Source organism: Musa acuminata, chromosome BXJ3-1 (assembly GCF_036884655.1).
Source record: "Musa acuminata AAA Group cultivar baxijiao chromosome BXJ3-1, Cavendish_Baxijiao_AAA, whole genome shotgun sequence".
Classification (NCBI taxonomy): Eukaryota; Viridiplantae; Streptophyta; class Magnoliopsida; order Zingiberales; family Musaceae; genus Musa; species Musa acuminata.
In genome coordinates, this window is record NC_088349.1 from 41,083,251 (window position 1) to 41,110,410 (window position 27,160).

At 32.1% G+C, this 27,160-nt stretch overlaps 1 long non-coding RNA gene across 3 annotated transcripts; it reads left to right on the top strand.

Moving 5' to 3' along the window:
* Positions 1–18,962: 18,962 nt before the first annotated feature.
* On the top strand, positions 18,963–24,734 carry LOC135628943 (uncharacterized). Of its 3 annotated transcripts, XR_010493108.1 has the most exons (3): positions 19,032–20,218; positions 20,877–20,951; positions 23,502–24,734. It is a non-coding gene; the product is annotated as an uncharacterized LOC135628943 (long non-coding RNA). The 3 variants fall into 3 exon arrangements; XR_010493107.1 differs by lacking the exon at positions 20,877–20,951 and having other exon boundaries at positions 18,963–20,218; XR_010493109.1 differs by lacking the exon at positions 19,032–20,218 and having other exon boundaries at positions 20,948–21,076.
* The last annotated feature ends 2,426 nt before the right edge of the window (positions 24,735–27,160 follow it).

The window sequence follows — 27,160 nt, forward strand, 5'->3', positions numbered from 1 at the left end:
AAGAACTCGTAAGACTGAATGTTACATCTTTGGACAATGTATCATTCAAACTAGAAGCTCAACTTAAACACACTTTTCCTTCATTTGAATTAATGAATTGGTCCTCGCCTCTTTTTCTGTGCTTTCTGAACTTCTTAATGAAATATTTCAAATTGTTTTGAAGAGTTTAATTATTCCAAGAATTACTTCAATGCATTTTAGTGATATACTAAGTGAACTGGTTTTGTAAAAAATTTAGAAGTCATATGTTGTTTTTTTGTTGAGCCTGCATATGGATTTTAAGAAGGAATATGGACACCATTTTTAAGTTCCATCATATTTTTTCCTCTTTTTCTCCTTTTCCTCCATAAATTTACGGTAAGGGTCTTTCCATAATTGTCAATATTATAACAAATGTCTACTATTAGTCATAACCGTCAATATTTTCAGCTTCATACAATGAGATTTTGCCTAACGTCACTGATTATAGATTAAGTTGTTTGCAAATTGTTTCATGCTTAAAGATATTTCACCTCTAACAATTTTCTCATAGATTGCCATTTGTGATGCTTCAGTCATATGTTGAGGCTTACCTTTCATTCATGTTATAATCAAGGCACATTGCTTTTTTTTTTTCATTCAGGGACAAAGAGACTTAGAGCATTGATGTTTCATTTACTGGAATTTGAGAATCAGGTTCAAGTATCCTTTCTTTATTGAATATTTTGGTTACTCCTTTACTAGAAAGTATCTATGGTGGTTTCTCAAATTTTATCATTGAAAAGTCTACTACTCTAATTAATTCTCTTTCTTGTCTAACTTCTAGCCTGCCTCTTAACATTTTGTAATCTTTTTATCAAATTAGTTATAATTACTAACAAAGAATTGTGACTTCTATTAGTCTTTCTGTTATGTAAGAAAGAAAAAAAGAGATCTTATCAAATTCTGGATTGCATTCTAGATATTGCTCTTCTATTACAGATCATTCATCAATAATATTTTTAGACATGTTTTGATTCCTTTAGACTTTGTTTTTTCTCCTTGTGTTATATTATTCATCAATAATAACATTCCATAATCTTTCGAACAAATTAGTTGTCATTACTCATTACTAACAAAGAATTGTGACTTCTATTAGTCTCTCTGTTCCGTAAGAAAGCAAAAAAAAGACCTATCAAATTCTGGAATTGCATTTTAGATACTGCTCTTTATTATATATCATTCATTGATAATATTTTTAGACACATTTTGATTCCTTTAGACTTTGTTTTTTCTCTTTTATTTGTGTGTTTTCCACTTTGCACTATTCTGACTATATATTCTGTAGCTGATATTTAACTAATCGTTTTATCATTTTAAAACTGACAATTTATCATATTAATAATATAGGTTTTCCTACCTTGTTGGATTTGCATGTAAAGGTACTGAACATAATACCTTCGCTGTTGATGAGTCACTTAAAGACTTCGCACAATTAGTTGTTGGACTTTCAGTTGTTGGCTCCACTTTTCAAAATTGTTTTTTTTCCCACATTTGAACATGAGGCAGCAAATAGTTTCCTCATTGCTCTAAGTATGCATTTCTAGATGTCTAGAATTTAGGAGTATATTATTGCTTTGGTTGTCATGAACAAGGTTCGCAATATCGTACCGTATCGGTGTTTCGACCTGGGCTCGGTACGGTATGGTACGGTGTACCGAGCGATACCCCAGGTGCACCGAGCGGTACACCTGATTTCAGTCCGTTAAACTCTCCGAAAATACCTGAAAATAAAAAAAAAGTTAGGATAGGGTTTTCAAGATATAAATAAATATAGTAATAGTATAAGTTTAGCAAAATCAATGTAAATTAGGTAAGAATAGTATCACATATCTTTTTCGGGCTTTGAGATAGTTTTGTTCGAGGTTCATATTTCAGCCCGTTATAGATTGAAATATCTACAGAAAAATCATTTGAATTGTTAGACTATTTTATTACAATATAAACTCTAAAATTTAAATTAATTAAATAATTACATATGTAGATATACCTGATTGTTGATTTTACCACCAAAACGAATGACGGGCCTCCACCCAATCTAACATTGGCTCTGAATCTTCGTTGTAGAATTGGAGGTCAATGGGATCAATATGATTCAAATATGTAATTTTAATCCAATATGATTTAAATTATGATAAAATCATTATTTATCTACACTAATTATACGATTAACATAGTTAATTTTTCACTAATTACTTCTCTTTCAACACTATAAACATGACAAATACCCTAATAGGTATTAAAGACATTTAATTGATATAAAATCGAATAAATTTCGATTAAATCATCATTAAAATGACTAATCATAGCATTAAATAACTTTAATAAAACTTAATTAAACTTATTTTACTATCATAAATATTATTCAATATTTAATATGTATGAAACATACTAATCATAATGTTAAAGATCTTAATTACTCTCTAATTAAAGAAAGCTAATACATATCTCTTGATTAGAAAGCTCTTTCTCTTAATCTTCCCAAATTAGCCTCGATTGAATTCACAAATCGTTGTTTTGTAGAGTTTAGGAGAGAAAAAAAAGTTTGAGAGAGAGTTTAAGAGAGTATAATGAAATAGGGGAGAAGAATAGCTTAAATAGAATGAGAAAGGGCTCCAACGGTCAAATTGTCCGTTGGAGCACTGTAGCACTGCTACAGTGCGGTAATGATCGAAATCGATCGTTACCGACTTGTGCCGGGCGGTAACGGTTGAAATTTCGACCGTTACCGCTCGATATTATATCGTATCGTTCGATACGAGGTTTTTTTGAATGTACCACCCGATAGCGGGCGGTCTGCGTACCGGTATGTACTGTTCGTACCGGGCGGTACAATTCGGTATTGCAGACCTTGGTCATGAATATAGAAATTCAGAAAATAAATCTATCTGAGATATTTTTTTTCTGCTGTTATGTAGTCCATTCTCTAATCTTATATAGGAAATATTTTATTGATGTCAGTTATCTAGTTTTACGTGACATGCCATATTTAGTAATTTGTGCATCTCTGTGTATTTGCCTCGTTCAAGATTCAGATTGTTCATTGTACCAACAACAACAAGAAGTGAAGATATCATGGGTAGCTACTATCATTTTCTAAAATGCTGTATGATTGGTTATAACCATTGGGTGTCATACAATTTCAACAATGGTGATTTAGATTTATTTACTCTCAAGTGTTGGTGCTATCAGTTTTTTTGGTTATGTTAATGGTGCTCTGAGCTAGGAACTAGGTCAGAAATTTTTTTAAAAAAATTGAAGAGAATCTCAAGAAGTAAGAAATCATGAAGACAAATGTCCATCTTTAAATATTTTTGTGATTTTAAATGGAATATTAAATGCAAAGCTACCTTTCTTGTGATCTTAGAGTTCTCTCTTGGTGATTGTTATTTGTCATAGCTTGATAAGGATTAGTTTATGACCTCTCCTCGACCTTTAGGTGTTAATGTTGGTGTGTTTGTCTTGATGAAATTTGGGACTCAATTGCTGATGGTTTCAGTTTGGTCATTTCTCAGATGATGGCGATTGCAATATGTGGATATGGAATTATGGGATAGTGTCACTTGGTAGAATGTCTTTTCTTTGATTATTAGCTCTTATGTTGTCTAGATTCAACTTCCAATAGCATTTTGTAGTGCTTGTGATCAAGATTTTAGTTATGCTCACTGATCCGAAGTTTTTGTTTATGTTCACTTATCCAAATTGAGAGAATTACATGGGCTCTTGAAATGTTGCTGAAGTCAAGTCTGCAATTTTATACCCTTAACATTGGAACTATAAATTTTTATGATGTGTTGTTAGCAAGAAGTTCTTATGCATTTATGATGCAATCATTACTATAGTTAATAAGGTTTTATAATGTGGCATTTTATATTGTTTGCTATGCTTTAGCTAAATTGACTTTACTCAACTCGATACTCAAAGAACATCCTTGTGTAATTTTTATGGTCCTTTTTGCTTATCATGTTATTACTTCTAAAATAATTAATTTGTAATTCTATGATGGTAAATGTACAATGTGAAATATTAAGTGTAAATAAAATCTCACTCAAATTGAAATGACTAGCAAAGCAAATTATAAAGGTATCATACAAAGCTAGTTGTTAATTGGAACATATTTGTGCAGCATTCAACTGATATCTCAATAAAAGATGCTTCTTAATCAGGTTAAAACACATGTACTTATCCATACATTTTGAAGGTACACTTAATCAGTTACGTTTTGATATGGTAATTTGAAACTTTTATTTTTAGTCTCCATAGGTTAGGCTTTGTAGAATCACTAGATTTGGATATAAAAGTAGATGCATAACTGAATCATGACACCTTTGGCTCATATCATATTCTTTTTTATCACTAAATAGGAAGCTAGCTACTTAGTTTTGATGAACATCTTCTATTGTTTATAAAGCAAATTGTCATGCCCTGTAATTCTTTATGTTGTTTTTCTTCTTTTATTTTTTCATGTAATATGGTATTAAAACTTAATCGTTGACCCGTATGCTTGTCCCTCTTGGATTTGTATGCTATGTTTGTATGTAGTTGTTTTTGCTTTTCATGTACTTTCCAACTTCGATGAATGAATTGAATATTGGTACCAATTCTAACGCAATATGATGTGATATAACACAAAAATACAAAAATTGTTAGTTGAAATCTTTAGGAATGTACAATATATTAATTAATGCTAGCAAATGATCGGATTGATGTTGTCAAATTGACTCTGTTAGAACGTCAATCCTTGTTGTCAATATATCATACCAAGTCAGGCAGAACATCAATAACATCAATCCTTATTGTCAATATACCTTGGTTACTTTAATTATGGCTATCTAAAATCCAAACATGAAAAAAATTTTGAGGAAAATAATTTGGAGTACATGAATTATTTTTTATGACTTTTAAACATAATACAGTTGTTTGTGGTAAAATTCCAAATTATTTTGTTCTGTTTAATGAAATTTGCCACCAAATTGGGAGTATAACTAAATTTCCTTTGTCATGAGAAAAAATAATAGATAATTTTAGAAAGAAATATTGATAACAATTAAGAAGAAGTTGACAAAGACATATAACACAAACAAAACATATAAAATATTTAAAATAATTAGGAAAATATGATTTAATTGAAAGCAGTCTGAAAAATGTTTAAATAAGATTTAACACAATAAAAACATGAAAAATTAAAAATCTACTTATGTTGATAAAGATGTTAGAGAAATGTTTACAAATTTATGAAAATTAAAAATTTCACAAAAGTTGTCTTAGTCTAAGAATATATTTTTCTCAAATCTTAAAAATCCATAATAGTTTATCACAGAATCAAAATCTTCAAGGGCATTCCTATAGACTACACCTATTCGATCCAAAACATAGTTATCTAATAAGGGACATGACGAGTGCCTACTGGGCCTCTACCTGAACTTCATTAACTTAAACAAACATAGTTCACTCGATCAAGGATCTCTGCTAATTTCCTTGCCCTCAAACACCTATTGCATCAATGATAACATATTTTATAATTTAAAAGATACAGTCAACAAAGAAAAAATACTCTTAACATGCCTCCTTAGTTTTGATGTAATGCATTACTTAGCTTTTAAGGAGTGAACATTTTGATTTTTTAAAAAATAGATGTAATTGAAATAAAGTTTACAAAAGGTAGAATATGGTGATTAGGAATACTTGTTAATTGGCTAAAATATGTTAATTGTTGCCATTTTGTGTGTCTTCATTAAGAATTAATTATAAAAAATACAGTTATCATTTAATAAATATAAGGCATTGTTAGAAATTACATTTTAGAGGAAGGGAGATGCATACTTGAAAAGGTCATTTTATAAATATAAATCAGTATTAGAGCTCAAATTTTAGCGGAAGAGAAGCATAGTTGAAATTTGAAAAGATCTACCAAGTTTTTTTTTTAGTCTAAAATATCACATTCTAAATAAATACCTTGATGATGTCTATAATCTATTGTTTGGACTCTGGATTATAGTATCTCTTTCTCTTTCATTCAAATTTGTTAATGATAAAAAATGACTAATAACTTGTTTGTATACCAGGCGGAACATGTTGGTATACTATCTTATATACCAGTACCATACGACTCTGATATATTATTGAAACCGATAACGGATTGAGATTGAAAATATTATTTTTTGGTGTGTATTTTGTTTACTTCAATTTGTTTACAAGAGTAGTTCTAATTCATTTTGATGGGTATTAACTTTATTTATGGTAACATGTGGAATTTTACTACAAGACAACTACGTAGTTTGTCAACATGGCAACCAATTTTAGTGACTAAGACTTTTAGTTAAAAGCAAGGGCTTTTCAATTTTAGTTATTTTGGGTTACATGAATGAACAAACAGTGTACTTTTTTTTCCCAAAAGTGGACAAATTTAAACATGCAAGATGATATGCTAAACATTGTTTGTAAAAAATGAACTAACAAAATGAAAGAATGTAGGAAGAACTCGCAAGACTCTGAATGTTTACATCTTTGGGCAATGTATCATTCAAACTAGAAGCTCAGCTTAAACACATGCTTTACCTTCATTTGAATTAGTGAATTGGTCCCCCCTCTCTCTTTTTGTTAAGCCTTCTGAATTTTTTAATGAAATATTGCAAACTTGTTTGAAGAGTTCAATTATTCCAAGAATTACTTCAATGCATTTCTGATTTTAGTAAGATGCGTCATAATTTCTGTAGAAAGCAGTTATTTCAACCAAAGAGAATTGTAAACCACAGTATATTTCATAATAGTAAAGAGATACCAAACAAATAAATCTATGAGCTTGATAAAGGTGAGGCATTGTAATTCTGTTTATTATGGTTTTCCCTGTGAAATGAATAAAAATATCAAATTTACATGTCTTTCCATGAATAGACTAGGTCTTCTGCAACATAGATACACTTTTGATCCTAAGATAGGGCTTGAAAAATGGTGTCAAATGGGATATAATGCAGTTCTAAAGTTTGGAAGTTAGCTTGACGTGGAGCCATCCAGAAAAGATCTATCTACTAGGTGCTTGTTAGTGTTTGACTTGAAGCCTCCCACTTTGGATAAAAATTTGAGAGAATTTGTATATGAATGAACAACAAGTGTACTTTTTTTTTCCCAAAAGTGGACAAATTTATATATCCAAGCTGATATGCTAGATATTGTTTGTCAAAAATGAACTAACAAAATGAAAGAATGCAGGAAGAACTCGTAAGATTCTGAACGTTTATATCTTGGGGCAATGTATCATTCGAACCAGAAGCTTAGCTTAAACACACACTTTACCTTCATTTGAATTAGTGAATTGGTCCCCCATCTCTCTCTCTCTGTTAAGCCTTCTGAATTTGTTAATGAAATATTGCAAATCGTTTTGAAGAGTTCAATTATTTCAAGAATTACTTCAATGCATTTTATTGGTATACTAAGTTAACTGATTTTGCAAAAAATTTAGAAGTCATATGTTAATTTATAAGTAAAACAAAGTGACGTCGCTTGTTTTTTTGCTCGCGTGGGAGAAGAAACCCTCCCCACGTACCAAAAAGGGTGACGAGGCAATCGCCCCTTTTTATGTTATATATATATATATCGAATGTACCTCTCGGTATACAGTAAGTACCATATCATACCGAGCGAATCTCAAAACTCCGATATTGTATGAAATTTCAATCCTTGTCCTGAACATACATTTATTATTCATTATAATCCTTGTCCTGAACATATATTTGTTATTCATTATAAGTTTTTGGTTTTTGTATATTGGATCTTAAGTTGCTAAACTAAAAATGTATGTATTGGAATGAAATCCTACAGAAACAAGATGTCTAATTAGTTTATGTCAACTAATCTAGACAAAAGTAAGCAAATAATGGGTTGGACGGATAGTTTACATTATATGATTCAAGTTTCAAAAATTCTATATATTCTTGCAAAACTCTTAGGATATGCCGAAATAAAAGTTGCAATTGATCACAACAAGAAAAATGATATAACTTAATTCCTCGATGGTGTGACAAAATTTGAACATTTTTTTTGTATTACAATGTCTCTTTAACTCAAGTCCATGATAGTGTAATCAATTTAATTGTATTCTTTTTTATAAATTATTATCAGAAAGAGTCTTCCCATATTTTCTTAATTTCTGATTTTTTTTATTTTAGTACACTTGTTAATGGAGCTATCTCTTCATTTTCCAAGGCATTCCCTCATTAAGATATTAGGACAAGCTACCCAGTTGATATATGGATCTGAAAATTGAATAAAAGTTGCGTAAAGATTGCATCTTTCATGAAACGAATAGGATAAATATTTATATAGTTGGGTTTCCTTAGCACAAATGGAGTACCAATAGACTAGGTTAATTAAAAATGTTCTCACCTTGAACGTTAGGCAGGAGGCAAGGTTAGGAAGAACAAATTTAAATGGACAAATTTATCTTATATAAGTATGTGTTAGGCGTAAATAAATTTTTGCTTAGTTGTTAACAAGATGAAACATGTTCAATCTAGTAGAGTTATTATGTTGATGTGAATGCCTCAATCGAGAACTTCATTTTCTCCAGGATTTTCTGCATTGGAAGTCATTGTATCATAGGTTAGTGATATGTTCAGAGATGGCTATGCTTAATTTCCTCCTTCACCAAAATCACAGCCATAGAGAAAACAAACTTTCTTATGTTTTTATGTGTTGGCAAAAAATGTTTCTCATTGTTAGGTTTAAAAAAGCGAGTAGTGCCATGATTCAAAGGCCTCTTTGTTGTCTAATTAGACCGAAGTATACTTATTTTTCGGATCTACAATTGTCACTTTTAAATTCCTGCTAGGTGTTTCAATTTTGATCTTTCTCAAAGAAAATTAGTTTCTTTACTTGATTTCTTGTTATGAGTACCAATGTTTCTAACACCGCCAATGTCGGTCCCAAGCCCGAATGAAAAAGGTGGAGGGTTGCTTAAGGCCATAAAAAGCCAGTGTTGAAAACATGTTAGTACTCATAAGCATGATCCTAACTGTTTCATGGTAAGACTAGTCCGTCACAATAAATTGATGCAACATATATTGACCTCTCCAGTTATTATGAGAAATAGAGTTTTCTGTTCCTAGTTCTAACATTTAAAGTGCCCATTAGTTCTTTAAATCAAGGTCTGCAATACCGAATGATACTGCTCGTACCGGGCGGTACATACCGGTCCGTCAATAGACCAGTACACGGACAGCCCGCTACCGAGCGGTACCATCAATTAAGGCATTATCGTTATCGATTGAGGTGTTATTATCGACGGTGATCGAGGGAGAAGAAAGAAGAGGGAGAAGACGAAGAAAGAAATAGGAAAAAAAGGTAAAACCTGGATGTCACCTCTCTCCTCCTCGTCTGTCGACGACCTCTCATCTGTGCACGGGAGAAGAGGCATCGGCTTGTGGGGCGGAGAGAATTGAAGATTTTTTTTTTTCTTCTCTTATTGGGCAATGTTGCCTCGGGCATCATCGCAATATTTTTGTTTTTTAGATGTCGTAATTTTTTTTTTATCTGCACGTCACCCCGCATAGAGGTAAACTGTGCAGCTTACCTATATATATATATATATATATATATATATATATACATATATATATATACATACATATACACACACACACACAGCGGTATACCAAAATATACCACTCGGTATATAGTATCATACCGTATCAAATAAGTCTTGAAATTTTGGTATAGTACAAAATTTCAATCCTTGATTTAAGTGACTTCTTTTATTGACTAACATGCAAATATCGGGACTGTGTAACTTATATATCATGAACTAGCATTGTCCATAATGTAAGTTACTCATATAAGAAACCAACAAGTATGCTTTCTATGGATGATAATTGTTAGGACGGGAAACCACAACATGTGGATAAGGCTCTTAATGGTGAAATTTTATAGGTTGGATCAAGGTATGCAATACCGTACCGTATTAGTATTTCGAGGTTGGCTCGGTATGGTATAGTACCGTATACCGAGCGGTACGTCAGGGTGTACCGAGCGGTACACCTAATTTAGGTGTAAGACCCTCCGAAAATACCTAAAAATAAAATAAAAGTTAGGATAGGATTTTTATGTTAGAAATAAATATAGTAATAGCATAAGTTTAATAAAATCAATGTAAATTAGGTAAGAATAGTATCATATATCTTTTTCAGGCTTTGAAGAATATCTTATGCAAGGTTCATATTTCAGTTTAGTACGGATTATCCTTATGTAAACATAACTCTTGATTAGAAAGTTCTTCCTCTTAATCTTCCTAAATTAGCCTCGATTCAATTTACAAATCGTTGTTTTGTAGAGTTTAGGAGAGAACAAATGTGAGAAAAAAAGAGTTTGAGATAGTTTAAGAGAGTATGAGAATGTAATGGAGTGAAATAAAGGAGAAGAAGGGTTTTTAAATATCATAAGAAAGGGTTCCAATGGTCAATTTGACCATTGGAGCACTGTATCACTGTTACCGAGCAGTTTTAAATATTTCTTCCTCTTACTGTAGCATTGTAGCACTCTAGCATGTTCTGTCCGGTAGCGGGTGGTCCGCAAACCGGTATGTCGTCGGACCGGTACGTATCGCCCGTACCGGTTGGTATCATTCTAAATTGGTTGGATTAAGATTGACAATCCTTAGAACATGATGAGGTAAACTACTCCACTCTATTTGACTTTGTGAACTAAAACTTGATGGTTAATTTTTTTTTTAACTTTTTATTGGCAGCTGTAATGACATATATGAATCTCCAATTGAATTGTGAGAGACACGATGGCTATGCAGGTCCATCTTCTCAAAGGATTTGGACTGCCATTTAAATGAACAAGTCTCCACATTGTTAGTTACAGATGTTCTTCTGTTTCTTCTTTGCATTTTGTTCTATAATATTTTGTGTCAAACATTGAAATAATTATAGATGATGTGTTCCATATTACTTAATAGAAATTCTTTTGCTTTTTGGCTTTCCACGTGTTTAAAAGTGTTCTTTCTTAGTTTAGAGGATTCCACAATAAGTTTATGAAGAAACTAATGTTAATTAAATTATTTTTTCATGCATATTATGTGAATGGATATGGTTTCTTATCAAATCAATTTACAACCTGATTTGGCAATTTTGTACTTGAATAGTTGGGTCTGTCTTCAATATTTGATGAAATTGTTAAAACTGAAGTAACCAGGCACATGCAACCTACTGATTACTTGAGCTTGTTTGGGGAAGAATTCAAATGAACTGAAGATTATTGGGATGCTTCTTATTTGAATGTCTTGGATTTGGGACTCAATTGTTGATGGTTTCAGTTTGGTCATTTCTCAGATGATGGCGATTACAATATGTGGATATGGAATTATGGGATAGTGTCACTTGGTAGAATGTCTTTTCTTTGATTATTAGCTCTTATGTTGTCTAGATTCAACTTCCAATAGCATTTTGTAGTGCTTGTGATCAAGATTTTAGTTATGCTCACTGATCCGAAGTTTTTGTTTATGTTCACTTATCCAAATTGAGAGAATTACATGGGCTCTTGAAATGTTGCTGAAGTCACGTCTGCAATTTTGTGCCCTTAACATTGGATCTATAAATTTTTATGATGTGTTGTTAGCTAGAAGTTCTTATGCATTTATGATGCAATCATTACTATAGTTAATAAGGTTTTATAATGTGGCATTTTATATTGTTTGCTATGCTTTAGCTAAATTGACTTTACTCAACTCGATACTCAAAGAACATCCTTTTGTAATTTTTATGGTCCTTTTTGCTTATCATGTTATTACTTCTAAAATAATTAATTTGTAATTCTATGATGGTAAATGTACAATGTGAAATATTAAGTGTAAATAAAATCTCACTCAAATTGAAATGACTAGCAAAGCAAATTATAAAGGTATCATACAAAGCTAGTTGTTAATTGGAACATATTTGTGCAGCATTCAACTGATATCTCAATAAAAGATGCTTCTTAATCAGGTTAAAACACATGTACTTATCCATACATTTTGAAGGTACACTCAATCAGTTACGTTTTGATATGGTAATTTGAAACTTTTATTTTTAGTCTCCATAGGTTAGGCTTTGTAGAATCACTAGATTTGGGTATAAAAGTAGATGCATAACTGAATTATGACACCTTTGGCTCATATCATATTCTTTTTTATCACTAAATAGGAAGCTAGCTACTTAGTTTTGATGAACATCTTCTATTGTTTATAAAGCAAATTGTCATGCCCTGTAATTCTTTATGTTGTTTTTCTTCTTTTATTTTTTCATGTAATATGGTATTAAAACTTAATCGTTGACCCGTATGCTTGTCCCTCTTGGATTTGTATGCTATGTTTGTATGTAGTTGTTTTTGCTTTTCATGTACTTTCCAACTTCCATGAATGAATTGAATATTGGTACCAATTCTAACGCAATATGATGTGATATAACACAAAAATACAAAAATTGTTAGTTGAAATCTTTAGGAATGTACAATATATTAATTAATGCTAGCAAATGATCGGATTGATGTTGTCAAATTGACTCTGTTAGAACGTCAATCCTTGTTGTCAATATATCATACCAAGTCAGGCAGAACATCAATAACATCAATCCTTATTGTCAATATACCTTGGTTACTTTAATTATGGCTATCTAAAATCCAAACATGAAAAAATTTTTGAGGAAAATAATTTGGAGTACATAAATTATTTTTTATGACTTTTAAACATAATACAGTTGTTTTTGGTAAAATTCCAAATTATTTTGTTCTGTTTAATGAAATTTGCCACCAAATTGGGAGTATAACTAAATTTCCTTTGTCATGAGAAAAAATAATAGATAATTTTAGAAAGAAATATTGATAACAATTAAGAAGAAGTTGACAAAGACATATAACACAAACAAAACATATAAAATATTTAAAATAATTAGGAAAATATGATTTAATTGAAAGTAGTCTAAAAAATATTTAAATAAGATTTAACACAATAAAAACATGGAAAATTAAAAATCTACTTATGTTGATAAAGATGTTAGAGAAATGTTTACAAATTTATGAAAATTAAAAATTTCACAAAAGTTGTCTTAGTCTAAGAATATATTTTTCTCAAATCTTAAAAATCCATAATAGTTTATCACAGAATCAAAATCTTCAAGGGCATTCCTATAGACTACACCTATTCGATCCAAAACATAGTTATCTAATAAGAGACATGACGAGTGCCTATTGGGCCTCTACCTGAACTTCATTAACTCAAACAAACATAGTTCACTCGATCAAGGATCTCTGCTAATTTCCTTGCCCTCAAACACCTATTGCATCAATGATAACATATTTTATAATTTAAAAGATACAGTCAACAAAGAAAAAATACTCTTAACATGCCTCCTTAGTTTTGATGTAATGCATTACTTAGCTTTTAAGGAATGAACATTTTGATTTTTTAAAAAATAGATGTAATTGAAATAAAGTTTACAAACGGTAGAATATGGTGATTAGGAATACTTGTTAATTGGCTAAAATATGTTAATTGTTGCCATTTTGTATGTCTTCATTAAGAATTAATTATAAAAAATACAGTTATCATTTAATAAATATAAGGCATTGTTAGAAATTACATTTTAGAGGAAGGGAGATGCATACTTGAAAAGGTCATTTTATAAATATAAAGCAGTATTAGAGCTCAAATTTTAGCGGAAGAGAAGCATAGTTGAAATTTGAAAAGATCTACCAAGTTTTTTTTTTAGTCTAAAATATCACATTCTAAATAAATACCTTGATGATGTCTATAATCTATTGTTTGGACTCTGGATTATAGTATCTCTTTCTCTTTCATTCAAATTTGTTAATGATAAAAAATGACTAACAACTTGTTTGTATACCAGGCGGAACATGTTGGTATACTATCTTATATACCAGTACCATACGACTCTGATATATTATTGAAACCGATAACGGACTGAGATTGAAAATATTATTTTTTGGTGTGTTTTTTGTTTATTTCAATTTGTTTACAAGAGTAGTTCTAATTCATTTTTATGGGTATTAACTTTATTTATGGTAACATGTGGAATTTTACTACAAGACAACTACGTAGTTTGTCAACATGGCAATCAATTTTAGTGACTAAGACTTTTAGTTAAAAGCAAGGGCTTTTCAATTTTAGTTATTTTGGGTTACATGAATGAACAAACAGTGTACTTTTTTTTCCCAAAAGTGGACAAATTTAAACATGCAAGATGATATGCTAAACATTGTTTGTAAAAAATGAACTAACAAAATGAAAGAATGCAGGAAGAACTCGCAAGACTCTGAATGTTTACATCTTTGGGCAATGTATCATTCAAACCAGAAGCTCAGCTTAAACACATACTTTACCTTCATTTGAATTAGTGAATTGGTCCCCCCTCTCTCTTTTTGTTAAGCCTTCTGAAATTTTTAATGAAATATTGCAAACTTGTTTGAAGAGTTCAATTATTCCAAGAATTACTTCAATGCATTTCTGATTTTAGTAAGATGCGTCATAATTTCTGTAGAAAGCAGTTATTTCAACCTAAGAGAATTGTAAACCACAGTATATTTCATAATAGTAAAGAGATACCAAACAAATAAATCTATGAGCTTGATAAAGGTGAGGCATTGTAATTCTGTTTATTATGTTTTTCCCTGTGAAATGAATAAAAATATCAAATTTACATGTCTTTCCATGAATAGACTAGGTCTTCTGCAACATAGATACACTTCTGATCCTAAGATAGGGCTGGAAAAATGGTGCCAAATGGGATATAATGCAGGTTCTAAATTTTGGAAGTTAGCTTACTAGATCAATAGTTCACAAATGCTTCATTATGGTGATAGTGGAGTAGTTCGGGTCCTTCCGATTAACAGGATCTTCATTGAATCTGAAGGTTCTGATTTGTGATTGTTTCAGTCTTTGGGATTTATCTTGCTGAATCAGTTGTAGCTGTAGAAGAGTAGTAGCAATGTTCATGAGCTTGATAGACAAGCTTGTTATGTTTCATATAAATGTTCACCAATTAATGACATGGCTACTATTTCAGTATTTTTTCAATTCTACTGTTGTGGTCATTTACCACAAGTTTCAGCATCCAAGCACTATATCTGAAATTTTTCTTTTGTAAGTATAACACCGACCTTTGAGTTGGTATTTCATGTTTCCAACTTCCCTATTTGTTTACTGAGATTAAGGTAGCAGGAGCGGTTGTGATTATTTATTGCGATTCCAGTAATATCACATGTGGTACCAAGTTTTAATTTGACATAATAATTCCGATTGAATTATTTAAGTCATCATTTTTTTAATAATATATTGATGATCTTGTTGGATGTAATGGAGAAACAAAATGAATATTGGGTAAGCATTTGAAGTCTCCATCACCAAAGTTACCATCCCTTCCAACACCTCTACCTCTGTGCCTCTTGCCATCGTCATGTACATCTTGTAAACTATCATTGGCCTTATGGACAAGGCTAATACGGTGGACATTGATGATCCTCAGGAAACTCCATAGCCTGATCAAGACAAACAAGAAGCTCGTGGCCAACGGTGCGTGTACCCTTTGCAAGAAGGGGATGGTGCATATACAACCTTCTTTTTCTCTTGATTAGTGGTTGTTGGTGTTTGAATTGTAAAACTAGAAATCTATTTTATGTTGTGAAATTACGCATCGAAGAACAAGAGAATGAATGTCTTATCAATTACCAATGAGATCATCTAGTATTTTTTTTATTAATGCACATATGCTTAGCTCACTCTTGTTATCCAGAATAATAGTTATTCATACTGGTCAGATTTTTTTTGTTACCCTCGTGTTTCAAATGGTTTGAATATTTCGTGCTTGACGTGGAGCCATCCAGAAAAGATCCATCTACTAGGTGCTTGTTAGTGTTTGACTTGAAGCCTCCCACTTTGGATAAAAATTTGAGAGAATTTGTATATGAATGAACAACAAGTGTACTTTTTTTTTCCCAAAAGTGGACAAATTTATATATCCAAGCTGATATGCTAGATATTGTTTGTTAAAAATGAACTAACAAAATGAAAGAATGCAGGAAGAACTCGTAAGATTCTGAACGTTTATATCTTGGGGCAATGTATCATTCGAACCAGAAGCTTAGCTTAAACACACACTTTACCTTCATTTGAATTAGTGAATTGGTCCCCCATCTCTCTCTCTCTGTTAAGCCTTCTGAATTTGTTAATGAAATATTGCAAATCGTTTTGAAGAGTTCAATTATTTCAAGAATTACTTCAATGCATTTTATTGGTATACTAAGTTAACTGATTTTGCAAAAAATTTAGAAGTCATATGTTAATTTATAAGTAAAACAAAGTGACGTCGCTTGTTTTTTTGCTCGTGTGGGAGAAAAAACCCTCCCCACGTACCAAAAAGGGTGACGAGGCAATCGCCCCTTTTTATGTTATATATATATATATATCGAATGTACCTCTCGGTATACAGTAAGTACCATATCATACCGAGCGAATCTCAAAACTCCGATATTGTATGAAATTTCAATCCTTGTCCTGAACATACATTTATTATTCATTATAATCCTTATCCTGAATATATATTTGTTATTCATTATAAGTTTTTGGTTTTTGTATATTGGATCTTAAGTTGCTAAACTAAAAATGTATGTATTGGAATGAAATCCTACAGAAACAAGATGTCTAATTAGTTTATGTCATCTAATCTAGACAAAAGTAAGCAAATAATGGGCTGGACGGATAGTTTACATTATATGATTCAAGTTTCAAAAATTCTATATATTCTTGCAAAACTCTTAGGATATGCCGAAATAAAAGTTGCAATTGATCACAACAAGAAAAATGATATAACTTAATTCCTCGATGGTGTGACAAAATTTGAACATTTTTTTTGTATTACAATGTCTCTTTAACTCAAGTCCATGATAGTGTAATCAATTTAATTGTGTTCTTTTATATAAATTATTATCTGAAAGAGTCTTCCCATATTTTCTTAATTTCTGATTTTTTTTATTTTAGTACACTTGTTAATGGAGCTATCTCTTCATCTTCCAAGGCATTCCCTCATTAAGATATTAGGACAAGCTACCCAGTTGATATATGGATCTGAAAATTGAATAAAAGTTACGTAAAGATTGCATCTTTCATGAAACGAATAGGATAAATATTTATATAGTTGGGTTTCCGTAGCACAAATGGAGTACCAATTGACTAGGTTAATTAAAAATGTTCTCACCTTGAACGTTAGGCAGGAGGCAAGGTTAGGAGGAACAAATTTAAATGGACAAATTTATCTTATATAAGTATGTGTTAGGCGTAATTAAATTTTTGCTTAGTTGTTAACAAGATGAAACATGTTCAATCTAGTAGAGTTATTATGTTGATGTGAATGCCTCAATCGAGAACTTCATTTTCTCCAGGATTTTCTGCATTGGAAGTCATTGTATCATAGGTTAGTGATATGTTCAGAGATGGCTATGCTTAATTTCCCCCTTCACCAAAATCACAGCCATAGAGAAAACAAACTTTCTTATGTTTTTATATGTTGGCAAAAAATGTTTCTCATTGTTAGGTTTAAAAAAGCGAGTAGTGCCATGATTCAAAGGCCTCTTTGTTGTCTAATTAGACCGAAGTATACTTATTTTTCGGATCTACAATTGTCACTTTTAAATTCCTGCTAGGTGTTTCAATTTTGATCTTTCTCAAAGAAAATTAGTTTCTTTACTTGATTTCTTGTTATGAGTACCAATGTTTCTAACACCGCCAATGTCGGTCCCAAGCCCGAATGAAAAAGGTGGAGGGTTGCTTAAGGCCATAAAAAGCCAGTGTTGAAAACATGTTAGTACTCATAAGCATGATCCTAACTGTTTCATGGTAAGACTAGTCCGTCACAATAAATTGATGCAACATATATTGACCTCTCCAGTTATTATGAGAAATAGAGTTTTCTGTTCCTAGTTCTAACATTTAAAGTGCCCATTAGTTCTTTAAATCAAGGTCTACAATACCGAATGATACTGCTCGTACCGGGCGGTACATACCGGTCCGTCAATAGACCAGTACACGGACAGCCCGCTACCGAGCGGTACCATCAATTAAGGCATTATCGTTATCGATTGAGGTGTTATTATCGACGGTGATCGAGGGAGAAGAAAGAAGAGGGAGAAGACGAAGAAAGAAATAGGAAAAAAAGGTAAAACCTGGATGTCACCTCTCTCCTCCTCGTCTGTCGACGACTTCTCATCTGTGCACGGGAGAAGAGGCATCGGCTTGTGGGGCGGAGAGAATTGAAGATTTTTTTTTTTCTTCTCTTATTGGGCAATGTTGCCTCGGGCATCATCGCAATATTTTTGTTTTTTAGATGTCGTAATTTTTTTTTTATCTGCACGTCACCCCGCATAGAGGTAAACTGTGCAGCTTACCTATATATATATATATATATATATATATATATATATATACATATATATATATACATACATATACACACACACACACAGCGGTATACCAAAATATACCACTCGGTATATAGTATCATACCGTATCAAATAAGTCTTGAAATTTTGGTATAGTACAAAATTTCAATCCTTGATTTAAGTGACTTCTTTTATTGACTAACATGCAAATATCGGGACTGTGTAACTTATATATCATGAACTAGCATTGTCCATAATGTAAGTTACTCATATAAGAAACCAACAAGTATGCTTTCTATGGATGATAATTGTTAGGACGGGAAACCACAACATGTGGATAAGGCTCTTAATGGTGAAATTTTATAGGTTGGATCAAGGTATGCAATACCGTACCGTATTAGTATTTCGAGGTTGGCTCGGTATGGTATAGTACCGTATACCGAGCAGTACGTCAGGGTGTACCGAGCGGTACACCTAATTTAGGTGTAAGACCCTCCGAAAATACCTAAAAATAAAATAAAAGTTAGGATAGGATTTTTATGTTAGAAATAAATATAGTAATAGCATAAGTTTAATAAAATCAATGTAAATTAGGTAAGAATAGTATCATATATCTTTTTCAGGCTTTGAAGAATATCTTATGCAAGGTTCATATTTCAGTTTAGTACGGATTATCCTTATGTAAACATAACTCTTGATTAGAAAGTTCTTCCTCTTAATCTTCCTAAATTAGCCTCGATTCAATTTACAAATCGTTGTTTTGTAGAGTTTAGGAGAGAACAAATGTGAGAAAAAAAGAGTTTGAGATAGTTTAAGAGAGTATGAGAATGTAATGGAGTGAAATAAAGGAGAAGAAGGGTTTTTAAATATCATAAGAAAGGGTTCCAATGGTCAATTTGACCATTGGAGCACTGTATCACTGTTACCGAGCAGTTTTAAATATTTCTTCCTCTTACTGTAGCATTGTAGCACTCTAGCATGTTCTGTCCGGTAGCGGGTGGTCCGCAAACCGGTATGTCGTCGGACCGGTACGTATCGCCCGTACCGGTTGGTATCATTCTAAATTGGTTGGATTAAGATTGACAATCCTTAGAACATGATGAGGTAAACTACTCCACTCTATTTGACTTTGTGAACTAAAACTTGATGGTTAATTTTTTTTTTAACTTTTTATTGGCAGCTGTAATGACATATATGAATCTCCAATTGAATTGTGAGAGACACGATGGCTATGCAGGTCCATCTTCTCAAAGGATTTGGACTGCCATTTAAATGAACAAGTCTCCACATTGTTAGTTATAGATGTTCTTCTGTTTCTTCTTTGCATTTTGTTCTATAATATTTTGTGTCAAACATTGAAATAATTATAGATGATGTGTTCCATATTACTTAATAGAAATTCTTTTGCTTTTTGGCTTTCCACGTGTTTAAAAGTGTTCTTTCTTAGTTTAGAGGATTCCACAATAAGTTTATGAAGAAACTAATGTTAATTAAATTATTTTTTCATGCATATTATGTGAATGGATATGGTTTCTTATCAAATCAATTTACAACCTGATTTGGCAATTTTGTACTTGAATAGTTGGGTCTGTCTTCAATATTTGATGAAATTGTTAAAACTGAAGTAACCAGGCACATGCAACCTACTGATTACTTGAGCTTGTTTGGGGAAGAATTCAAATGAACTGAAGATTATTGGGATGCTTCTTATTTGAATGTCTTGGATATATCTGCAGCGGAAGAAGGCAGTCCTCATGTCTTATTTGGATGTGCTTCACAAGTATGTTCTAAATGATCACCTACCCTATAATGTTTTTTAAACTAAGTATCCTGTTTTTTTCCTATTGGAATAACTTTTAGCCACCAGGAGTCTGCTTCTGTAACTAATTTGTCGAGTGTTTACATTCTTTTATAATGAATAGATAGCCTCTCCTGTTCTGCAAATTGGCTAACAGTAATTTAAAATTTTGGTCCCTATTACCACTTATACAAGCACTGCTTCCAGGTGAAAGGTCTCTGTTTTAAGTTAAAACTTTTAACACCTTTTACTAGTTTATATATTAATTAATTTGGATGGATTCTGATTTCCTTTCATTTGATGGCACGTCTTCCTCCAATTAGCCTCCTAAATCAAGTTGATGATAGTTTTTCTTTGTGGAAACATCCTTTTGTCCAGCATGCTCTCTCTCAGGTTCAGCAGTGATGCATCTGGGTGATATACGTTACATGCATTTGTATTCTTATCAAAAGTCTCAACAATTCATATTAATTTGTTGTTGCAGATAATAATAATGTCATCGTCATCTTCTTAATGCTTGTGCGGGCTATCTGTCTTCATTCTTATCATCTCGTGTTTGTTGGTTTCATACCAAGTTTAATTATGAATAGACAACTTATTTTTTGGCTTTCTAAGTAAGCATTTATTTTTCAATCTTCAGGCAAAAGCAGCATGTGTATTGATTGATTTATGCTTTGGACCATTATCACCATGGATATATACAATTACTGCAAAGGTTTCATCTTTTTCCATAATAAGTCTACATATTAAGTCAACAACTTGTATTTTTGTAACTGCATTGACCCTTTTTCATGTTGATCTTGCAATTGAACTTCTGGAGGACCTCTTGGTGTTATTCAAGTAATTTCATCATTCTTCTTGTTTTTATTACTGTTATGAAGGCTTAATTCTTTATTATAATGAATGCTCGTTTGGTTGGTTGGTTGGTTATGAAGTCATGGATACAAGTGTAAGATATTGATATGATGGATATGGATATGTATCAATGTATAATGTTCACTATTTAATGTGACAAAATTTGGTATTTATTTAATGTTAGAATAGGTAGATGTATATAAATCATGATTCATCATAATTAACCTATTCATCATGAAAATATATAAACAATGTTTGGTGAATTATCTAACATAAGCAATTAAAACTATTTATGTTTGATGAGTACTTGGTCATTTCTTGGTGCAGATCTGACCTTTTTTGTGGTCAATACATTGTGATTTATTGTGGATGGTCAAATTATCAATCACTAATTTTCTCTTGAAATAATCTCCTCATTTTGAGAAAAATGTTATTTGATTTGAACATCATTGTCCTAGCATAACAAAGACTATGAAGTTCAGAGGCAATTTGTTCTGCTGTGGTATAATATTTGATGATGATTGTTCAGATGACAATTAGTTTCACCATTTGATGATTGTTCAGATGGCAGTGGTTGATGATTGTCGAACTATGTTATGCTAGTATAATACTAGCATGGAGTTTTGTTTTATACCAAGGATGTCCCTGAACACACAATCAAGCACAAGGCTTGTTCCAGCCATATGTTTAAACCGTGCTGATCGGCATGTATTGTACTGACATGTCCATCCTGATGAACTAAAAAAATACTTTCTATGACCTATCATAGATGTTATTTTGTGATCCATCTATTACCTTATTATGAAGATTCTAACAATATCAGTCATTTGTACACTTGAATAAAACCCTGATCTCTTGAATTTGATCCTGATCATCATAGCAGTTATTGTGAAACTGAAACTTTTGTCTGTTGGATTGGAGTTTTCCTTTTTTTCTAGAGAGCCAATAAAGAACCTACTGTTTCAGTGTTCTGATGATACAACTATGACGTAGCCTTGTACAGAGTTCTTTGGAGTGTTGTGCTCAACTCTTATGGGACTTTTATGGACCAATATAACTACTGTTGTGGCTTGGAAAGCTATATATTTCTTAATGGGTAACAGATTATTTTTTACATGTTTCTAAGATACCAATATACACTTAAAATATACACTTCTAATCCTGTGAATGCAAGTCCTTTAGTTCTAGTTACTGTCATTTAGTACTTTTTAGTTCATGAACCCTGTATGTGACATCCATCTTTCATCTGTGTGCTCAAGAAACTGCGAATTTCATCACAATGCCCCCGTTATTATCCAAATTCTATCCACTTCCTCCTGAATAAAAATTCAAGAAAAGGAAAAAATTTCATATGATAGATTATGCACTTATTTTCATGCTTCATGTTTGGTTGACTCTGTTCATAATGCCCCTACCGGGTGTTTCCAGAATCTACTAGTCGTGCTTATGCTGCTTTGAAGCAAGGTATACAATTTTGAATGGTACCACCCGGTACAGGCGGTACGTACCGGTCCGATAGGTTACCGGTATGCGGACCACCCATTACCAGGAGGAACGCTTAAACTATCTCAAACCCTTCTCATGTTTTTAAAACATTCTTCTCTCCTATTTCACTCCATTTCATTCTCATACTCTGTTAAACTATCTCAAACTCTTTTTTTCTCATATTTGTATTATCTTAAACTCCATTACACCTAAATTAGGCGTACCGTACCATATCAAGCCAACCTCGAAATGTCGGTACGGTACGATGTTTCAATCCTTGCTTTGAAATATATCTTGCTGGCCTTGTCTGAGCATATGGATGATGTACTGTCAAAATATAAGGTTTGACCTTCTATTAAAGTATCAAGCATAATTTTGCTTACTCTTTCCAATCAGATAGATGATGCTTTTACCATCCTTGTAGGAATTTAAACATAGGCTTCTATTTCTTTTAGAGATGCTAGAACCCTTCCGTGATCCTGTGATTACTGGAACAAAGAATACAACTTCTGAAGATGCTAATGATATACACTTGGAGAAATAGAAGAACTGTTGTATTGCATTCAATGTTATATGTACTGCATTACGAAGGCCTGCCATTCTTCCTTTTGTGGAATGTGAATGGAGACGTGAATCTATTGCACCAAGGTCTATTGTAACAGCATATGCTAATATCATAGAGAAATTAAAAAAATTTGAACATCTTTATAGTTTATATTTTATAATGCTTATTTTTGGAGATGCAAAGAGAGAGAATGAAGTGATCGGTGAAGACTACAGTTTGTGAGAGTCAAAAAAGAAGAAATTATTATTATTTTTTTTTCCCTGCAACAAAAAGAATCTTATCAAATGCACCTTGTTGGTTGTTACATTACTTGGTTTTTAGCTGACAATATACTGTCTTCATTGTCTTTCTATATTGCAGTGTACTCCTTTTTGTTTTGGGGCCACATATGCCATTTCCTTCAGATATTGACCTTTGCAAATGTTCATTTCCTAAGGTGGCTGATCAAGAGTCTTTAGCTGTTTCTTCTAACTTTGTGATATGTTCTCATGGGGCTTCTAGCACATCCAGTAATCCGGATGAAGCAAAGAGAAAGATTGATGCATCTAAAGCTGCCACAAGAAAAGATGTACTCCAAGATGCTAATCTGTAGTTTGCTCCTAGAGATCTGTCAAAAATTGTTCTGACAAGTGTTTCAAATTATTTTACTGGGGACTGGATCAGATTGAATTTCAGTTGTGGTGTTTCAGAGGTGAATAAGATTTCAAATAACAACTTTCAGAATATTGGTTTCTTTGCTGATTACTTGTATTCACAAGCAGATTATCTACAACTTGTAAACTATCAAGATTCGGTATATAGGGCTTCCCAATTTGAACATTTGGCAGCTGATTTGTGTTCCCAGCATGACAACCCCAGAAAGCCATGAAGCTGCAATAGAATCCATACTCTTGGCTGCAGAATGTTATGCCAACTCATTCTTTATAATCGATTTCATATGGATGCAATTCAGAGCTTATGAATCAGATGAAAATCATTGGATCCAAATTCATGAATAAAAATGGATTAGTGGTGTTTTATGAAGACCTTAAGAGATGTAATGTCAATCTGGAGACAATAGCTTATCTTGAAAGTAAAAGAGATATAACTGTTCTACAAATTCTGCTTCCGCTAAACTGGACCTCGAATCTGAGAGAATTTTGGCTCTTTGGAAACCTTGTACATATTATTTTGAAGATAATCAGTAGGCTTTAGAAATATCACAAGTCGACATTGAATCTGATGTGGCAACTTTGATTAGGCAGAATCAACCATTGCTTTGCCACTTTGTAATCCTCCTACAGAGTCTCCCCTCTTTCTACTGCATTCTGCAACTGAGTTATCCTGTTCTGTAGAGAATGTTAATGACATTATACTGCAGTCAGCTGCAAATCTTAGTGGACAACTTACAATTTTGTACACCCAACTGAAAGCAGGCAACATACAACTTGAAATGGTAAAGTTACATGGGCTGCCAAGGTGCTGGGCACTTCTTGAAGGATTAATCTGGAAATGATGAACGGACATATCCCATTGGTATCAAAAGTGCTGGTTTCATCTACAGAACTTTAGTTCCACATTTATCATGGATGCAGAAAATATCTAGATTTTCAAGTTGCACATGTTCATTTTCTAGACTTTTAGGATGGATGTCAGTATCTTGAAATACAAAGCAATACTTGAAGGAACACTTGTTTATTGCCTCTGGTCTTTCACAAATTTCATCGTTTTTTCAGTTTTTGAGGATGAGTTAGCACTTACCGATAATTTAGTAATAGAATTTTTAATCTGCATATTCATATCCATCAGGTACCAAAACACACTCCCACAGAATTTGAGTCTTCTGATCAGTCAGATGTTAAACTATCATTTCAAGTATATTTTCCTCACATGCATATGTTATTCCCAAACATAAGAAAACAGTTTGGTGAGTTTGGAGAAATAATTTTGGAACCTATTGGTATGCAACTAAACTCTCTTCCATGCAGTTTGCGGACCTTTGTTGGTGGTCATTATCTAGAAACAATAAGGAATCATCTTCATGTTACAAAAATACTATTCCTTTGGGATGTCATGTCGCTAGAAATGCCAAGGCTATTATTTTTTGCGTGCTTGAATCGATTACTGTTGAGCACATGCAAGCATTGGATAATAAAATGCCCGAGATAGCTCACATCTTAATATCTCTTTGTTGGCAAGTAGCATCTGCTATGCTTGATTTTCTATTTAAGTTGCCTGAGAACATTACTCTCTCCTACGGTTTCTTCTCTATGTTTTATAATCTTGATCTTCTATTGTAATGCATCAAAAATTTCATAGTATTTGTAGACTGATAAATGGTTATCATCATTATGTGAAATGAGCATTGATAAACTTAACGGTAAACTAATAATGAAATGAGGCTTTATTGGTGGGCTTATTCTACATAATGTTGGTCATTCAGAACCAGAATAGTCATCTATTGCATTGCATCATCTTGGAAGAATTATTGACTTCAATGGTGTGAATGAACTATCTGACATGTTACAAAGACATGGGATAGAATGATGGTAGTAGCATCATCTGACCTTTCAATGCTATAGTAAACATATGCATTGGTGTTGTTACTAGCCTTTGTCCTGTATATAGAAAGAGCTCAACTACAATCCTTCCTTGTAGCCACTTATATCATCCTTCGAGAAATGGGCAAAGTTACCAATTCAATGGAATTGTGTTATTTAACAAGACTTTCATTCCATATTCTGGCAAGTGTATATCTTTATTCTCCTGCTGAGGATATTACTTTGATATTTGAAAGTGTTTGAAGGAACCTGGAGCAGATGGGAATGTCACAGACAAGTACTTGCATATATTTCTTTACATATTTCCTGATGTTTGTTTCTAAATATATATTGTAGTGTAACTACTTAAGAGCATTATTGTTATCACATATTCAAAGATATAATGTTGAACAATTAATTATATAATTTACATTTCTTGTGTTAGAAATTTGTTAGATAAAATTTTTTTAAACCATTAGGCTATTTAATTTTTTTTAAATTTCAGGTGTGCTTAATGACTTGGAGAAAAATTTATGCATATATTTGTGTAAACTTAGAAATGAATTTGATGGTGCAAAACTAATATGTTTGCCATATCTATTTAATGGTTGGTTTTGACATCTTATTATGGGAAATAAATTATTTTAAATTTTAATCTATTTTTTCATGGTTTTATGGTCTGTTTGTTATATATCTTCTTTGTTTTAATTTGTTTATGGAAGGTTATAAAAGAAATGCTATCATCCAGCTTTATGGGAAGCCAAGTGATCCTAAATTCCAAACCATTCGGGAGAAAATTCTTTAAGTTGAGTACTATGATAGACTTTTTTTTTTTTTTTTATGAAGGTAGGGTATTACACACCTTGGAGATGATTTACTTGGTTTGAGCACCTAGTGAAAATGCCTTATTTAGATTTCAGAACCAATTAGTTTTTTCTCTAGTTCATTCCACTATCTTACATAAGTTGGTCTTTCTAGTATACACTAGTGGACTAATTAGTTTTTTTCGCTAGTTCATTCTACTATCTTGTATAGGTTGGTCTTTCTAGTATACACTAGTGGGTTCACAAGTTAGATTTTCTGAAAGAGCCAAATATGATAGGTAAGTTCTGGACACGAATTTTGAGCTAAAGCATTGTTTGTTTGATTATTTTATATGAGTCCCTATCTTTACATATATTATTTTGTAGGACCTTATGTCTACCTAAATATATGGTTCCAAACATGGTATAATATTGGTCTGTATTATTTATATATGATCCTTTTGGATGATACTAGGTGGTACATGTCTATGAACTGCTCAATATATGATCATATCAAACCAATAGATTATTGATACTAGTATTTTATCAAGATTTAAATTTATAGTTTCAAATTCCATAGCATATGGAGGATACTAGTGATATACACTTGAATTGATTATATAAGCATACTAAGTTTGAGAGAAAGTACTAGCACCACTAACTCATCCCACCATCCGAACTGAGGAGGCCACCTAAG